Source organism: Rhineura floridana, chromosome 3 (genome assembly GCF_030035675.1).
Source record: "Rhineura floridana isolate rRhiFlo1 chromosome 3, rRhiFlo1.hap2, whole genome shotgun sequence".
NCBI classification, from domain to species: Eukaryota; Metazoa; Chordata; class Lepidosauria; order Squamata; family Rhineuridae; genus Rhineura; species Rhineura floridana.
Window position 1 is genome coordinate 203,030,718 of NC_084482.1, and position 19,778 is coordinate 203,050,495.

Below are 19,778 nucleotides of genomic sequence, written 5' to 3' on the forward strand. Positions count from 1 at the left end.
TGGGCTCCAATTTTGGCGACATTATTTTCATATATTGATAATACTATGACTATACCAGATGATTGGGGCATGGCGACAGTAGTACCTATTTTTAAGAAGGGTCTAAGGACAGATCCAGCTAATTATCGACCAATCAGCTTGTTAAATGTCATAAGTAAGTTATATTCCGATCACTTATTTAACAAACTGAGTATTTGGGCTGAACAAACAGATGTAATAATCCCAGAACAAGCTGGCTTCCATCCAAACCGCTCAACAATGGACCACATAATAGTCCTGCAGCATATTATTGATAAATACACTCTTAGAAAAGGGAGCTTTTTTTATGTTGCCTATATCGATCTGAAAGCAGCATTTGATTCGATCCCAAGATAAGACTATGGTCGAAATTATACCATCTTGGCGTTGATAGACGTCTATTAACCTTGCCGCAAGGCTTATATAAAAATACTAAACTAAGAGTTAGATGTAATATACAGAGACATCTAACCAATCTGATAAAAACGCAAAAAGGGGTTAGACAAGGATGTGTTTTATCACCCTTACTTTTTAATTTATATATTAATGATATATTATTAAAAAGCTAAATCATTGCGCTATACACTCCCCTATGCTAGCTAATATCCCCAGGAATGCCCTCTTATATGCTGATGATATTGCTCTATTATCAAGCACCTCGATAGGACTGAAGGAATTACTAAGCGGAACAGCTCAATATTGTCAAATTGAAGGCCTAGAAATAAATTACCAAAAGACCAAGGTATTAGTATTTAGTAAAAAACATTTGAAACATAAATGGATACTAAACGGAAGCATTATTGAACAGGTGAACTCATTTAAATACTTAGGTTTCACCTTCCAAGCGACAGGCAGCCATAGCCATCATATTAAATCAACTATATTAAATGCCAAGAGAACATCAAAAGCCTTGATAACTTTTTATTACACCAATGGTGGACAACTAATTATCCCTGCCCTGAAAGTATTTAAAGCCAAAATAATCCCACAGCTGACGTATGGTATGCAAGCGACAACAAGGGACAAATTTCCAGAGATAGAAGCGTTGCAAACCTCTTTTATACGGTCCATTATGGCACTACCCACATGTGTCCCCAATAGCCTTATACGGCTAGAAACTGGAGTACAATCCATAGAATCAATTATTTGGATATTGAGGATTAATTATTGGCTAAAATTATATTTAGAACCCCAAGGCTTAGCACCTCACATTCTTGAGGATAATTTTAAGTCAATATGGAACAGTACAATTACAGATAAACTTCAACATCTCGGCTTTACCATACAAATAATAAGACAGATGGGATACGAGTCGGCAAGGATAAATATCAGGCAACTTATAAGGGATATTGACTTACAAACAAATCGAGAAATGGCGAAGAAATGTAGATATAATGTCAGTCCATACCTCCCGATGCCTTACTTGACTAATCTTAATATACCCAAATACAGAAAAGCATTTACCTGGATTAGGTGTGATGTCCTCCCATCAGCTGTACTGGAGGGTCGATATAATAAGACTCCATATATGGAACGCCTATGCCCCTGTGAAAGAAGAGAGATTGAAACGAATGCCCATGTTTTATTATATTGCCCTATATACGATCAACCTAGATTGCACCTTATTACACCTCTTTTAGACAACCAAATTTTAAATTCTGATGTTTCACGAATAGACTATTTATTGTCTGACCATAAGAAAGAAATCACATGGAAGGTAGCAAAATTTGCTACAATAGCAATATTAAAAAGGAAAGAGTCTTTATAGAATTTTAATTTTTAATATTATGAGAACCAGATATGATATAAAAGTTTTAAATTAAAATATGACTATATTCGGAACTGTAAACCGAGTTGTTATAAATGTTTTTTATATGCTGTATGGATCCTTGTGATCGTTAATAAAGGATTGATTGATTGATTGAATATAAGTGCAAAAATATAGCAGCAAAATAGTTCCTTAAAATAAACACCCAGGCAGTTAGGTAAAATACAAAAATACAGAGTTCAGTCATAGGATAAAAATAACATCTGTCTAGCCTATTCTATACTCGCACAGTAAAGGAAGACAGGCAAAGTACTTCATGGTTCCACATCTCCCCCAGAGATGTACAGTACAGTCTGGATAGTGCAGAAAGATGGAACTCCAACATCAGGTAGGAATACCATGGAATATTGGGGATCAAAGACCCAAAATTTTAGGATTTGCCAATCCTAGGGCTTCCTGAGGAGACCCAGTGTGGTGTAGTGGTTAAGGTGTTGGACTACGACCTGGGAGACCAGGGTTCAAATCTCCACATAGCCATGAAGCTCACTGGGTGACCTTGGGCCAGTCGCTGCCTCTCAGCCTCATGAAAACCCTAGTCATAGGGTCGCCATAAGTTGGAATCGACTTGAAGGCAGTACATTTACATTTTTTAGGTCTTCCTGATGATGGAATGTTCTAGGGGTTTTGCGTCTAACAGTTGCACAATTTCTCCAACCTTCCCAGGCCTGTGGCCTTGAGGTATTAGCCTCAAGCTGATAAGCAGGTGTTCCCAATGCCTGCCTAATTAATTGGATTCAGCTGTGAGAACTGATAGTCTCGTGGTCTTCTAGAGGCCCTAATTCAGGCAAGATGTTCTCCCCATAATTCCTTGCCACAGAACCATCTTTATTAGCAAACCAGGCGTTCTTGACAATCCAAGTGTCCAAATATGTGGCCAGGTGAAGTTGATGTTTATAGAAAATATGCTCAACTGTCGCAAGGGCATTTAGGTCATCAAACCATTGCATAATAGGTAGCAGGTATGTGTTCTTCCAGGCTTGAAATATTAGGGTACATAAAGTCTAATTCCCATGCCATTAATCCCCATACAACAGGAATATAATTGAAAAGTACATGAACATCCTCAAATTTTAGGGATTTTGCCAATACAGAGTTAATATGGACAACAATTTTGGTGGATATGCCCACATCATGTACCTCAGTGAGACATTTCCAGCACTACACCTCCAGTATCTGTCTGAATTACCGTACTGATTTAAGTATTTAACTAACTCAGTTTATTCCTCTGTTCAATATCTATTGATTCTCTTTGGTTTTCTGTTACTTAATTTCTCTAGTGCTAGGTTGTTCAGTTATTGGGAAAAGATTTGGTTCAGAGTGTCTTCTAGCATTTTCCTTAGAATGTATGAAGAGCCTGCTGGATGAGGCCAGTGGCCCAAATTATCCAGCATCCTGTTCTCACAATGGTCAACCAGGTGTCTATGGGAAGCCTGCAAGCAGGACCTAAGTGCAAAGAGCACTGTCTTCTCCAGCAGTTTCCAGCAACTGATATTGCCTCAGCTTATGGAGGCAGAGCATAACCACCATGGCTAGCAGCCATTGATAGTCTTTTCCTCCATGAATATGTCCAATCCTCTTTTAAATCCATCCAAGTTGGTTGCCATCACTGCCTCCTGTGGGAGTGAATTCCATTGTTTATGTGCTGTGGGAAGAAGGACTTTATTTTGTCTGTCCTGAATATTCAGCTTCATTGGATGTCCATGAGTTCAAGTGTTATGAGAGAGGGAGAAAAGCTTTTCTCTATCGACTTTCTCCATGCCATGCATAATTTTATGCATTTCTATTCTGTCACCTGAAGAAAGAAGCTGGGCGGTTGTACTCCTCCCACAGCCTCATCATACTATTTTGCTGCACAGCATCGTAAGACTTTAAGGTTGCATGACAGTATTGTATATTATTGTCTAAGAACTAGTTATCTTATGTTCTCTCGACCGAGATACGGCTCCTTCAAGCTGAGGCTGTAAAAGCGGCATGAGCCTCTCCGGAACCAAATGAACAGAAAATATCTGTTCTTACCTTATCTACTGACCTTGAGCCCTCAAAGCCCGGTTTGTTATCTTAACTTATCTGCAAGATAATTTGCCTCTCCTGGTTGTGTTTATAAATCTTTGAAACGCTACGAACGACTAAGAATGAGTGACTTATTTATGCTGTGAATTCCACAGCTGAGGGCAGTTAAAGGAAGTTTAAGATGGTCTTTACCAAGAAGATGCGCAAAGATCTAGAAATAGCTTTAGATTGAGAAATAATAGCTTCTCCCCCCAAGGTGAAGCAGTCTAAAATAACTCACTTCTTTCAGTCCAACCTGAAGGAGAAAGAAATCAATTCTACCCCCTCATTTACTCAGGACCTAAGATCCAATGATGGCGTCGGCAGGAGCAATTTCAGTATTAATACTGCCACCCAAAATCCTTCACCGGAGATGCTTGACTGGTTGCTAGATACGAAGGGCACGATGCTCCCAGATCAACTCCCCTGCTCAGCAATAAATCTTGCATTTGAACTAGAGCAGGCGGACATGTTAATCTCCAGTCACTCGGGTCAATTGTTGCATAAAAATTCACTCCCCGGTAATTCTTCTCAAGAGTTAAACTCAATTACATCATTAAAGGGGGACTTTCCATTTAATCTTTCAAGTCCTCTCAAGTCTCCTTTAACCCAAGCAGAAGATTACAACACTTTGGACGTCCATCTGTCTGTAATATTGAGGGAGATTCTTTGTATTAAAATTTTTATAAAAGAGGTCAACAGTCTCCTTACAACTCTAATGGAAGAATTTAAGAAACTGAGTGTATGTCAAAAGACTGACGCCTCTGCTATCAATTTCCTGGCTGCTGAGACCCAAAGCCTAAAATGACCAACAAAGCCTATGGGGGCATCCAATCCTAACCCCCGACATAAAGCTAAAAAGGCGGTAAAGGCAAAAAAATCTAAAAATATTAAGAACTTCAAGGCGCCCAGGATCAGGAAAATGAATTTTTCTAAACTTTTTAAATTATTGGAGCACCCAATTAAAGTTAGAATTCTACCAACCCCAGATAATCATCCTCAACCCCAGAAAAACCACCTACTTTGTTGTAGCTCTATCACGGAAACACAAGGCCAACCGATGTCATTTCCACCTCCTCTGCCGCTTAAGACATCTGAACTCCACAGCTTGCAGTCACAAACACTTCACATACATTCTGTTTCACAAGTTTCACCTCCTCAACCGACAGTTAAAAAAAAGGACAGCCTATGGAATTTAATATTGATTCCTCATAAAGTAGTCTTAATAAACTGCCCTCCAATTGGGCCTCGTACTTTGTAATTGTCCAGAAAATTGCGCATTATTAGATTTCTGCAGCCAATTTTACCAGAACAAATAAAGCCAGAAGATATTATTAAAGTTTGATTTTTACACAGCGATCCTTTAAACACAAAAATTCTTTTGACGTTCAGATCCCCAGAAAAAGCAAACTCACTGCAAGTAAACAAAATTTATTGACTCATGGAATATCTGTTTAAAGATATTTTCATAATTTTGCTGGCCCATATCTGCTTTGTCCAATGACAAAACAATATCCTGGAGCTGAATCTTTTAGCCTGGACACTGGAAAGATAAATACCTCCCATAGAGCTTCAGCAAAAATAACGAATCCACCCATTATTGATAAGGTGAATTCTACCGTCAACCCCATTAGTAAGCTTGACTTACCACATGACCCACAACCTGCCACATTTTGTAAGACCCTCGATTTAAATCGAACATTTGAACCAATCCACACTCAAAACGCAGAACTGTATAGTTTTAACATTGAAGAGGAGGAGAATCTCCTCAAAGCATTCAACAGCCTGCCAGCGCCCGCCCAGCTGGATATAATGCTAAGACTTCAAAGATTGCACAATCAATTGCAGGACAGGATTAATCACTCTATGATTCCAGCAAATCTTCTCGGCTCTCCCCACTGTCCAGTTAACTTACAAGACTCTGACCCTTATGTGGGCAGAAATCACGAGGCACAAAATCCAGGGAAATACGACTGCCCTGACCGCCCCAGTCCGTCCACCTTGCAGCAGAGGATATATCTTGACACCTACCCTATCCCCTCTTGGACGGACGTGAGACACCTGGACGAAGAGGAACTGGGATCCCCAGCGAAACCCCGGACAAAGGCGACCCCAAACCCCAGGATGGGGTTTATATCAAATGTCAGCAGGCCAGCACACACCTGCGAAGTGATAGTCCATCATAATGACTCCCATACATCATCATTTCCTGTCGAAAAACCATTGGACTGTCTTCATTCATGACCCTCGCAAATTGGGCCCATAAATGCTCCCCCACCCATCAAGATCTTATCTTGGAATGTAGTGGGCTGGCCGGCTAAAACTGCAGACGATTCTTTTAAAGATTTCTGTAAACAATTTCAGATACTTCTTCTCCAAGAAACATGGATGTCCACGCCATTTTCTCCCTCCTATCCGGGCTATCTATCCTTCTTCGCCCCGGCAACAAAATCTGACACTGGTGGAAGACCGAGAGGAGGACTTGCAACTCTAATTTCGGTAGACTCTAATCCAGCCGTTACTCAAATAGATATGGGTAATTCTAGCAATATTCTAACTACCCAGATTGTTTGGCCTAGTGGGCTAAAGCTCTTTATGATTAATGTCTACTGCCCTCCATCGAATTCTAAATATGGGCCGATTTAAATCAGGTCCTTTCCTGTCTGTACCAAGCCAATCCAGACCCTCTAATTGTCATGGCTGGCGACTTGAATGCAAGACTGGGCCCAAACAATTTTAAAATCGGACAAAAACTTGGCCTAGCCCAGGAGGAATTGGCGCTCCTACCTGTAAGGGCGTCAAGAGATCCAGTTATCAACACCGCGGGACAGTCTTTATTCGCCCTGATTTTTAAGTTTCAGTTGTTCATTTGCAACGGAGTTTTTAAAGGAATGACATTGGACTAATATAGATACATTGGTCCCAGGGGCAAGAGTATTATTATATGATTCTCTCCCAACCTCTGGTTCCCTACCTGGTTTTCTTTGAGGTTTTAGCAAGAGCGGAGAGTGACCACATGCCGTTCCAAGCACACTTTGCTCTCCCAGCTGTCTCCATACCCACTGCACCCATTCCCCCTGAGAATTTATGTTCACAGGGCAATAAAAGAGTCTGCTGGAATGGGATGCTTCAAGAAGACATAAAATTACAACTAAATTCATCCAGTTTATTAATCCTGAGAGACCAGTTACTAAATTCGTTAGATCCATTGGAACTGTATAATACCATAGTAACTACCATTAGACCCTTACTGGTCTCCTCAGCCCCCTCTAGACAGACAGGTTTTGGTTGGTTTGATAAGCAGTGTGCTTCTTATAAACGCTCTCTTACAAGAGCCATATGCAAGTTAAGGACGGCAGACACTTTAGAAAATTTTAATAATTATATTCTCTCACGCAGAGCGTATAAAAACCTTCTCCGTCTGAAAAAATAAAATTTTATAACCCAACAGTGGAGGGAACTTGGTCTTGCCTCTCTTGAAAAGAATTCGGTAAGGTCCTGGGAGTTGATCTCAAAAGGTTAAAGGGGGTCTATACCCCCCTGGATAATCAAGTCACTTCTGAACAACGGTGCTCTCATTTTACTGACCTTTTTTCCTCATTGGTTCCTCCTCTATGGCAGACATCCCACAGACGTTAAATCTCTCTCCCCTGCATTTGTGCCCAGAATGGGACCCAGTAACCCCAGGTGAAATAGTAGCATTGATAAAATCTCTCCCACCAAAAAAAGCTCCCGGTGAGGATATGTTACTGGCAGAACTCTTCATATCCAACCCGGAGTGGTGGGCACCAATTCTTGCTGAACTCTTTACATTTATTAACCAACACAGAACCCCCCCCCCCCGGGCTGGGACTTAAGTATCGTGGTTCCCATCCACAAAAAGGGATCCAACGCAAATCCAAAAAACTTCAGACCAATTAGCCTTTTGGATGTGGTGGCTAAAATGTACGCTAAATTTCTGTTAATTAAAGTGGAACAGTGGGCTGAAGTGAGCATGGTTTTTGCAGAAGAACAAGCAGAGTTTATCAGAGGGAAATCTACCATAGATCAATGCTTCACGCTTTTGCACCTAATTCAGAAATATCCCGTTAGTGATAGGAAAGAGTTATTCGCCACTTTTGTTGACTTTTCCTCTGCTTTCGACCTTATAGACCGGGGTCGACTGTGGCAAAAACTAGCATCCACTAATATCGACAGAAGATTATTTTATCTAATTCAGATGCTGCATTCAAACACCTCACTCAAGGTCAGATTTGGCGCAAATGGCTTGTTATCTGAACCCATTTCTACCTCGAGAGGGGTTCGTCAAGGTTGTCTTCTAGCTCCCTTTCTTTTTAATTTTTATATTAATAATATTGTTCAGGATCTGACTGGCCCTGATTATTTTCCTCCCAGTTTTAGATGCTAAACTGTCAGTTCTTTTGTACGCAGATGATTTAGTTCTACTCTCCATTACATTAATTGGGATGAGAAAGCTATTAAGAAATCTGGACAAGTTCTGCGTCAAGAAACACCTAGTGATTAACCATGAAAAAACCAATGTGGTGGTTTTTGGAAGGAAAAGGAAGACCCACGTCTGGAAATTAAATGCCAAACCGATTGGCCAACGAAGTAGCGCCAGATACCTAGGGCTGAGATTAAACACTAAGCTCACATGGAATCCACACTTTGAAGTAGTTAAATTGAAGACCTCACCTTCCATTCACTCGCTTCTCCGCTTTTATAATATCAAAGGCGGATGCTTGGTCTCTCCAGTTCTAGAAGCCTTTAAGAGGAAAATCGTTCCCCAGCTTCTCTACGGGGCTGAGATCTGGGGGTATGCAAATATGTCCTCTTTAGAGATAAATCAGAACTCTTTTTTAAGATCTATTCTGGTGGCCCCACAAGGCATGCCAGTCGCCCTAATGAGGACAGAAACCGGACTCCCCTCGTTGCAGTCTTTGATCCACTCCGCCCTCGCCTGGTATTGGTTTAAATTGGCCTGCATGAACGAGTCGAGACTCCCAAAAAAAGTCTACTTGAACAAATGCAAAACTCATCCCCCTTTTCTTGGTTCAACCGGACCAAGTTAATTCTTGCCACCTATGGGATAAGTATAGACACTCTTCCAATCAATCCCTCTCATCAAGCGAAGCGTCTCCTTAGGGACAGAATCCAGCTCTACTCCAGAAGATGGGAGCTCTATGCAGTTATTCACTCAGCCTTTTCTCGATGGTACCCTTTGTTTAAAACAACCTTTGGCTTGGAATATTATTTTATTTTCTTGACCTCCAGAATGTTGAGAAAATCGTTTACAGCGCTACGATTCCAGACTATGCCCTCCGCCCTCTTAGAAGGGAGATATGCAAATACCCCAATACAACAAAGATTATGTATTTGCCAAACAGGACAGGTTGAGGACATTGTCTGCTATCTATTAAGCTGCCCATTGTACAATCCTCCACGGCTTAGATTTCTTCATTCCATTCTATTATCCCTGTCAAACAGGACTGCCCTTGAGCGAATCTGTATACTTTTGGCCGGCAGTGATATTTACTTAACCACCCAAGTAGCAAAATTTGCTTTGGCAGCAGCTAAAATCAGGGCTAAATTCCTAAACCAATCACACTAATCCTGATAGTTAATGCAAATTTGTTATAGGCTAAAATATCACTTTCACTGCGTATGTTATAGGTATGTTGATTTGGTGTTATATGTATTATACGTTTGCTGATTTATATGTACTTTTTAATATATTTTATATGTTGTGGCGGCCAATGGCTATGAACAATAAACTATTCATTCATTCAATCTGTCACCTCTGACTCACCTTTTCTCTAAACTAAAAAGCCCCCAAATTATGCAACCTTATGGGGCAGTCGCTCCATTTTGGTTGCCCTTTTCTGAACCTAGCTCTACAGTATCTTTCTTAAGGTGAAGTTACCCAGACTGTACACAGTATTTCAAATGTGGCCACACCATAGATTTTTTTAATGGCATTATGATACTGGTAGTTTTATTTTCAATACCTTTCCTAGTGATCCCTAACCTGGAATTTGCCTTTTTCACAGCTGCCACACTAGGTCAACATCTTCATTGAGTCATTCACAACCAGCCCAAAATCTCATTCTTGTTCAGTCACTGCCAGTTCAGACCCCATGAGCGTATATGTGAAATTAAGATTTTTGTTCCAATATGCATAACTTGTTTACATTGAATTGCATTTGCCATTTTACTGCCCATTCATTAAGTTTGGAGAGCTCCTTTTCGAGCTCTTTGTAATTCCTTTTTGTTTTAACAACCCTGAACAAAATTTAGTATCGTCAGCAATCTTGGCCACCTCACTGCTTCCCAATTCTAGATCATTTATGAGTAAGTTAAAAAGCACAGGTCCCAATATCCATCCTTGAGGGACTCCAAGGGTTAGACGACTAGAGTGGTGGTCCCTAGAGAGGCAGATCATAGTGAATGTGCTACCTTTGTATTCAGGAGCAGGGGTGGGGGTAAGCCTCGTGAGATTCTTTGGTGAGGAAGTGTGGAGACTGATACGCTCAGAGGACAAGGCAAAGGAGGTGATGCGTGGGGAGCATTGGGGTGATGGGGAAAAAGGCGGGACAAGAATCTGTTCTTAGGGGAAGAAAGAGACAAACCTTACTTCCCTCTCTGAATCCTAGGCAGAGGCTGGTCTATTAATTCCAGCTGCATTTTTTTTTAATTGCAGGATCCTCTTTGAAGATTTCCTTGGAGATCAACTCACTCACTGTGAGCTTTTGGGGTAGAAACACACTCACCGTTCTGCCGGTTCTAGTGCGTTTCCACCTCTCTCTTCTGAAGATGGGGGCACACAATACTAGTCAAACCCCACCCCTTTTACTGTAAAACCAGGTGGGAGCAGCTTGAGTGCTTCTTTTTTTTTACTCACCTTCAAAGAGATTTTGCAACTGATTGGCAGATCAACCCATTCCCCCTCCAAGTGTAGCCAATGAAAACACTTTGATCTGGTGACTAGTGTGTTTAGAGCCTAGGGGAGGTGAAATGGGGGTGCCTTCAGCAATGGCCCCAGAAAAAAATGGGGGGCACAGAAGGGGCAAACTATATTCCTAGATGGGTGAAATATTCTAGGTGGGAGGCGTGAGTCCTTGTTTGGGGGGGTGCTTCCCTCCTGCCCCCCTTTTTGGTGCTGCCCCTGAGTGCCTTGCATTCTGGGAAGCAGCATTACCTAGTGGCAGGAGAGGAAAGGAGGTTGAGTCCTATGTAGGTATAGGTGTGAGAGGGAAAGGAGGGGGCTCTTCTCTCCTTTCTCTTCCAACCTAATTAGAGAGTTGTTTTTTCTTCTGCACTCATGTACCCTCCCCCTGCAAAAGCCCAAGGGGACTGGTTTGATCTCCCAGGAGGGCTTCAAAGAGAATCAGTTAATCTAAATCCAGTGTCTGCCTAGGACCTGGGAGACCAAGGTTTAAATCCCCACTCAGCCAGGAAGCTCACTGCGAGACCTTGGGCCAGTCACTGCCTCCCAGCCTAACCTTCCTCACAGGGTTGTTGTGAGGATCAAATGGAGAGGGAGGAGAACCATGTACGCCAACTTGAGCTCCATGAAGGTGGGATATACATGCAATAGTAAAATGAATAAATAATAAAAACAGATAATTCCCCCAAGAATCCAAAGGTACCCCACTGCAAAGTAGACTACAAACATGAATTGTGTCAATGAGATGTGTCAGGGTGGGGGGATGCACAGAGAACAGTGTGTGAAAGGGGACAGGAGGATGAGCCTGCTTTTGAGGGCCAAAGCTGGAGGACAGCCACCTTTGAATTTCTGTCGGTTGAACAAACCAGGTTTTCTTCACTTTCAAACGTCTCAAGGCAGGGACTGGGGAAAATAAATGCCCCTCCCTAGCTGGACTTCCTGTTGCTCAGGTCTAAGGGGCTTCTGCCAACATCCTCTTCAGAGTTCAGCTGGACTCTCTGTTGTGGCCACTCTGGCCATCCAGAGTGGCTGGATGGCCAGCCAGATGGGCAACAAAGAAATCCAATAAATAAATAAATAAATTATAAGCTGCCAGATGGCTCTTGCTTCTTTTGCAGTATTAGGAGCTGCGGGTTGCTGAGGCCGCAGGGTCTTCTCTGCTGGGGCCAGCCTTGCCTACGCTCAGCCTCACAACTTGCCTTATAACATCCCTTTTCTGGAGTTTCTTGTAGTGCTATTGACAGTTCATAGCAGAATACCCGTGCAGTCTTCACAACAGCCCTGTAAGGTGAGGCTGTGTGGTGCAGTGCGGTGGTTCCCAAACTTTGCTTTACAAGGACCTCTTGAAAATTGCTGATGGTCTTGGCGAACTACTTAATCATTCTTCCACCTGCTGTAGCAATTGCCGTGTGTTGTCTAGATGATGAATGATTTTTAATTCTATTTTATTGCTTTTTTATTTCTTATATATTGTGTCTTATTGTGCCGCGATATGAATCCCAAATAATCTGTTAAATAAAATACAATATAAGAAATAAGACAAGCGATAAAAATGCAGTTAAAACAATCAGTGGCGTCACTAGGGTTGGTGTCACCCGGTGCGGTAACTCCTTGGCGAGCCCCCAAATGTCCTGCTGAGTGTGCACGCATGCACACAACGCCAGTCACCCATGCCCCTGGGAGGGCGCGCGCTGGAGGGGCACCCAGCTGGAGAAGCAGGCCTGGGAATGCCAGTGCGCCTCCCTCGCCCACCTGCCATTGCATCTACCTGAGCCAAAGGCAACAGGTGCTTCTTCCTCCTCCTCCGCTTTTCAAATGGGATTCTGGATCTGTCCAGGCTCTACTGTTTCTGTGGGAGGAGTTGGCAGCCACAATGCAGTGTCCGAAGGGTCCCGGCCACCATCTTCGGCACCACGCCCCTTTCTGTGCTGGGGAACCGGCCAAGTTGGGGGTGCCCAGTTCTGCTGCTCCCTTTCTGAATGGCCAAGCTGTCGCTCACGAGCCCTCACAGCAGTGTCCCTTCTGCCGCCCTTAAGCAGCAGGCCCCCAATGCAGGGGTCCCCCCCGTCCAATTTTCTCTCCCCCTCCCCCGACTGGGCCTCTGCAAGGTTTTGTTTGCTCAGGCTGGGCGCCGTGAGGGTGGAGCTGCCCCTGTGAGAGAGTGAGGAGGCCTTTCATTCCCTGCTCACCCACCGCCCCAGCCTCAGCCCAGCCTCAGCCCGCCGGAGGAGAGGCAGCCGGTAGAGGGTGGGGTCGCCGCCAGGCTCCTCCACGTCTCTCATGCTTGGGCTGAGGCCAGGCTTATCACCAACTGCGGCGGGGAGCTAATCTGGAGCAGGGATGAGCTGTCGTGGAGGGGGTAAAAAGGGTGTGGGATGGAGGAGAGCCCCTTTCTGGGGGCACAAGGTGGCAGGGGCTGAGTGAATAGAGGGATGGAGGGCTGCTGTGTGGAGTGACAAGAGCGTCCCTTAGGTGAGGAGACGCGGGGAGGGGAAGGCAGGGAGCCACCAGGGGCTCTCATCTTCACGGCCACGCCTCCGGTTTCCACCCTGGAGAGGTCATTTCTCTCTCTGTGGACAGCCCCTCCCTCCAAGGTACCGTGGGCCTTTGGTGCTCCGTGCTGGCCTGGCGAGCGCGCGACCGTTCATTTCCGGCTCTGGCCAGAATCTCCCCGAGGGCAGTAGGGGGGCCTCTTTGGATCTGGCGAGGAGGACTTTGCCTCGCCGACTGTTGTTCGACGGTGGCCACGGGGGGGGGGGCTCGTGGTGTCACCCCATCTCAGGGTGTCACCCGGTGCGGCCCGCACCTGCCGCACCACCCTAGTGATGCCCTTGAAAACAATGAGATTTTTTTGCTCCAGTTAATTCTCCTGCTTCAACCACAAATCCACATCCACCTGAATGAAGCTCGCAGACTCATAGAAGGTTGTATAATCTTAGAAGGGTGTGTGGCTATGAGAGCGGCATGGCTGTGACTCTCATAAAGGGACCTTGCACTTCTCAGTTTGCCACTACACTACTGGTTCATAGCAGCATTCCGCAGCATTCCTGGAAACAACCCTGTAAGATGAACCAGAGTGAGAGTCTGGGTGGTGTACTGATATAACAAGGCCCCACAGGCTCAAATCCCAACTGGGCTATGGAACTCACTGGGTTGTCTTGAGCCATTTCCCCCCTCTGTCCAGCCTACCTCACTGGGTGGTTGTCAGGATAAAGGCTGTGTATGCACTATACATTTACAGTACACTCAAAGCACATTTTTTCCTTCAGAGAATTCTGGGCACTGCAGTTTCTTAAGCGTTGCTGAGAATTGTAACTCTGTGAGGGATAAAAATTCTTTTAGGGGAAAATGTGCTTTGAATGTGCTTTAGATGTATTGGGCATACATCTAGCACCTATAATACTGCACAGATGGGCAGACACACTGGTTTAACCCCATGCTTTCCTGCATTGAGTGTGAAGGTCTGAAGAGGGGTTGTCATCACATTCAGTTCTGCAACTGCCCCCAATTATTGGAAACTCTTTCTTGAGGTTTCCAATCATGAGGAGGCTTGAAAGAGAACTTGACTGAGGCTACATTCATACCATACATTTATCCCACTATTATTCCACTTTAAACAGTCATGGCTTCCCCCAAAGCATTGTGGGAAGTGTAGTTTGTGAAGGGTGCTGAGAGCTGTGAGGAGACCCCTCTTCCCATCACAGAGCTACAATTCCCTGAATTCTCTGGGAAGAACTGACTGTTAAATCACTCATGGAACTGTAGCACTGTGAGAATAGGAGTCCCCTAAGAGCTCTCAGCACCCTTAACAAACTGCAGCTCCCAGGATTCTTTGGGGGAAGCCATGACTGTTTAAAGTGGAATAATAGTGGAATAAATGTATGATAGAATGTTGCCTGAATGTGATGCCACTCTGGGTGGAATGCAAGATTTGAGATTATGTCGACCTCTAAAACAACAGAAAACTGTTCCTGCAGGTGTTTCCGTTGTGACCTGTCATTAACCAATATGGAACACAGTTTAGTTGTGAGCAAGGGGGAAACTGAAAAGGAACCAATCAGTAATTAGGAAAAGGGAAGAGAATTCAAGAGGGTAGGTGCCACAACACTAAAAGCCTGCTTCCTATGTGATGTGGAATGGACCTCTTGATAAGATGGTATCTGCAGGAGGCCCTCACCTGCAGAGTGCAGTGATCAGCTGGGTATATGAGGGGTAAGGCTATCTTTCAGGTATGAAAAATCAATAGTACTACAACTAAAGCTAGATTCATAGGAATAAAAGTGGGATTCTATTAACAATTCAGCCTTATGCAGCATGTGGGATGCTCTTGGAGGTCATTGATTCATAAGATAGCCAAAAGTCATAATCGACTTGAGGGCACGTAACAAAAGGCAAATGAAACAAATGAGTCTTTGAGGCCTTCTGAAAAGCCTGAAGCATAGCCACCCACCACAGGCACAAGGTACATCGATACAGGGAAATATGGCTCTATCAGCAACCCTAAGCACAACCTACAATTGCTAAACCCTCAGTCTTTTCCTTGATGTCATAGAGTTGCAGCATGCACCAGGCTCCTCCATGTCTCGCTGGCAGTTTTGAAAGAAGCCATTCAGTTAGGTCTGGTTCCTGGTCTGACTCGGGTCCCTCCTCAATAAAGAGGGATTCAATAATCAATATGCCTGTATCTGCCTATAAAGCTAAAATGTGTTCTTTAAGCTCACATATTAAAGTGCATTTTGCTAAGCTAGAGGAAATGAAGAAATATACTCCGGGCCAGCTAGCTGGGAAAAAGGGGAAGTTGTGGTTAAGAGAGGGATTTCACATGTAGCAGATGTCTTTTGGAACTGGAATTAGCAAGAAATATGAAATGGGAGGTAACATTCAGAAGGCACTCATCACGTGCTCTGGAAACCCCTCCTCATTCTTGTCAATCTCCATATATGGTAATCTTGTTGATGCTTTGCCATGCCTATATAACTGTGTGCGTCTATGTCACAGGCAGAGAGACTTTCTCCTGTGTGCAGGTAACTGTCTCCTGATGTACATCAGCATTTTCTTTATTGCAATAAACTTGTCCAATTGACTGCTTCTCCTAAATTTGATTATTGAAGTTATTTTCCTTCCACACAGGACAGAAAAAGCCTTGGTAGATGACTTACACAGAGGAATAATTGGGGTGTGTGGGGAGTACAGATCACTTGGCTTTCAAGACCAGCAGAAAGACTTTCAAGACTTCTTTTTGTGCGGAGATATAATCTGGAAGGGGATGTAGATGGTAGAGCTGTGTTCTTCAACCTTGGATCCCCAGATGTTGTCAGAACACAATTCCCATCAACCCCAACCAGCTTAGCCAATGGCCAAGGATGATGGGGGTTGTAGTCCAACAACGTCTGGGGATCCAAGGTTGAAGAACTGTGTGGTAGAGACATACAGCGTTATGCTGGCACAGGAAGATCCTTGACATAATTTTCTTTCTCTTTCTGATTATATAGAAGGGTGCATACATGAGTTCCACCATACATGGGCCTTCTTTTATTTATGTTTGTTTTTTATTAAATAAATGTTTTTTTTTTCATTAAAAAGTCCTGTCGTACGGTTTGTAGATGGGGAGAGACAGTGTCCGTCACTCAGTCCTCTCCAGGACAAATGAACTGAGCTCTGCTTCCTAGGGAAGCAGGATTAAAACACCGTTTTATTCATAAATTTTCAAGTATAACGTAGCAACAAAAATATACTCCAGTCCCCTGCCCTTCCTCCCCACATCCCACAGAAAACCTCTCTCTCCCAGATTCACGTTTGGAGGCAATGGGGAGCATGTGGGTGATGAGAGGGTCAAATGAGGGGGCAAGAATACTCACAGCTGGGGAAGCACCCTAAGCTGATCGAAGGTACTGCAACCCAAACCAATGCTTTGATAAAGATATTGAAAAGCACGAGGGATGGAATGGAACCTTGCAGCACCCCATAAGCCAAAGTCCATGAGGCAGACGTCCCTAGGCCACCAACCGAGTCCATCCCACCAGGAACGACTGAGGCTACCACAAAATTGCAACCCTAATTTAACCCAGCAAAATAACCCAGGATACCATGGTCAAGGATGATGAAAGCTGAGAGGTCTCTACTCCACCTATTTCCCAGGAGACATGTGCCAGGGTGACCAAAAGTATTTCTATCCCTGAACCAGGCCAGAAATCAGGCTGAAACAGATCTTTAAAAACATTTCCTTCAAAATCGGCTAGTCGTGAATCGATTTGTAGAGATTAGTACAGATCTCTAGCTCAAAACAGTCTCTAAGGAACCCAGACAGGGTGTCTCTGAAATGGAGCATACTATTTTCATTTTTCCCTGCTGGTGGCATTCTTTAAGACAGAGTCTTTAAAAAAAAATCTAGACGTGTCTAGTATCACACACTATTTTTTTCAAAATCTTGAAGAATAGGGGAAACACAGGCATATGAACACTTACAGTCTATTTTTAAACATTTGTTTTGAAAAAGCAAACTTTAAAGGTGGTTAGCATGAAATCCTCTGCAGCTACCTACCTGAAATTTGGCAGGGTTAATATTCTGTATAGGAACTACCATGCCCCCAAAGTTTATGTCCCTACGTGCATATTGTCTCCATAATGCTACCTACTAATGTCTAGTATTGCAAACCTAATTTTTAAAAACCTCAATTTTTTCAAAATCTTGAAGAAAGGAATAGGGGAAGCACAGGAACATGAGAATTGGCATGTCTCTTTAAAAAAACAATCTTTGGAAAAAGGCAACCTTAAAGGGTTAGCATGAAACCCCCCCTGAAATTTAGCGTGATTAATTCTCTCTACAGGGGCTACAATGTCATCAAATTTCATGCCTGTGTGAAAAAACAAAACTGTTATGACCATTTAAACTTTTAAAACATTTAAACTTTCAAGGTTGCTGGCCTGAAAACCCTGGAGCTATTCATCTGCAACTTGGCAGGTTTAATCCCCTATATAGTAGCTATCATGTCTTCAAATGTCTTGTCCCTAGGTTTAAAAAACATTCAGAAAGTTATGCCCTTTGGTTTTGCAATGTAAATCAATGAGATTTCTGGAGATTTGTAATATCCGGATTGTGATCTGGATTTGTATCGGGTCAGATCATGTCTGAATCTATCCAGACCAGATTGGACCTGATCTGTATTTCCAAACTGGAGCCACAAATCGGATCAGGGAATCCATGCACAGCCCTAATAAATATTTTAAAATTAAAACAGAAGCTCTTGAGAGATTTGCAGGAGCCAATCAGAAAAAAATGTAGGTGCATAAGGAGGGCATTCTGAATAGCGCTTCTGGCTGAGGACCGTCTCAATCACTGAGAATGCTTGGGCAGTGAAAATGAAAATGTGCAGTTGGAAAAGCAAGCAAGCAAGCGATTCATGCTTCCTTACATGACATGTTCTTTCAAGAATGAAAAGCGATTCTTTCCCCGTCTGTATTAACTGGCTCCAGAGCAATGGGAAGTGACGGAAAAGCCAGAACCACACCAAAAAGACAAACATTTTATTGAAACAAATGGTGAAAAGTATTCCTTAAGAACAAAGAAGGCATTGCATAAAAACAAATAATAAATTGCCACACTAAATGAAGCAATCCCTATGTGGTTGCCACATGGGCAATGGCAAACAAATTAATTGTATTAATTAAAGTACAACAGGAAATTATAGATGACAGACAAATGACAGGTTTTCAATACAGCACATTTGTTAATATTCTCCCTCCAGTCCAGCCAATTTTAAGAGCAAAAGAAATAAATGAAAGATCCTAAAAGTGTACCGAGACAATCAGGAAAATAGGGTTAAACGTTTCTAGGAAATATTTCCCTGGTACAGGAACAAACTTGGAGGCTTCGGGGAATAATGAGCTGCAATTCTAATCCCACGTACCTGGGAGTAATGGAAAATGGAAATGGACTGCCTTCAAGTCGATCCTGACTTATGGCAACCCTATGAATAGGGTTTTCCCTATGAATAAGTGGTATTCAGAGGGGGTTGACCATTGCCTCCCTCTGAGGCTAGTCCTCCCCAGCTGGCTAGGGCCTGCTCAGCTTGCCACAGCTGCACAAGCCAGCCCCTTCCTTGTCCACAACTGCCAGCTGGGGGGCAACTGGGCTCCTTGGGACTATGCAGCTTGCCCACGGCTGCACAGGTGGCAGGCCACGTAACCCCTGAGCCACTCACCATGGGGGTGATCTTTAGCTGGCCCTTGGCACCCAGGAGACATGAGCGGGTCACAGACTCTGAACTCCCAGACAGGCTCTCCTCCCCACTGCGCTATACCAGCTGTTAGCCCCACTGAAATCAAACTGACAAATCGTAACATCAAGAAGTGGTCAGAAATTAGGTATAAGTAAATCAAGGAAGATTAGAAACCACTGGATTAGAAGTAAGAGTATTTCCACAACTTCTAATACAGATATTGGTTACCTGAATCTATTAGAAATGTAGTTTCCATCCACTCACTCTCTCTCACCTGCCATGCTAATTCTATTGATTTCTGTAATCTTTTGCTGCTCAATCCCACTGCCTCATTTCTCAGATCTCTCTGCCAGTCCTAAATTGTTTTGCCCATTTATTCTATTGTATCCAGCATCACAATCAACTCATTCCTTCCCATTATTCTTATTCAAATTCATCCCAATGATCCTTTGGAAGAAAGGAATTTCAAAGAGAAACTGAATGAAATGGCTGAATTATAAGTTAAGAAGTAGTCAGAAATCAAGTATGACCAAGTCAGTGAGGATTAGAAACGAATGGACATTTTATCTATGTTGATCCTAGGAGCATAGGCTTCCCTGTCAAATAATCAGGGCCACGCTCCAAAAAGCTTGCAGACTGCCTTGTGCTGCAAGGATATTCCCCAGGAGCATGAGTTAAGAATACCTACACTGACTTTGGGGAGAGAAAGAAAATCGTA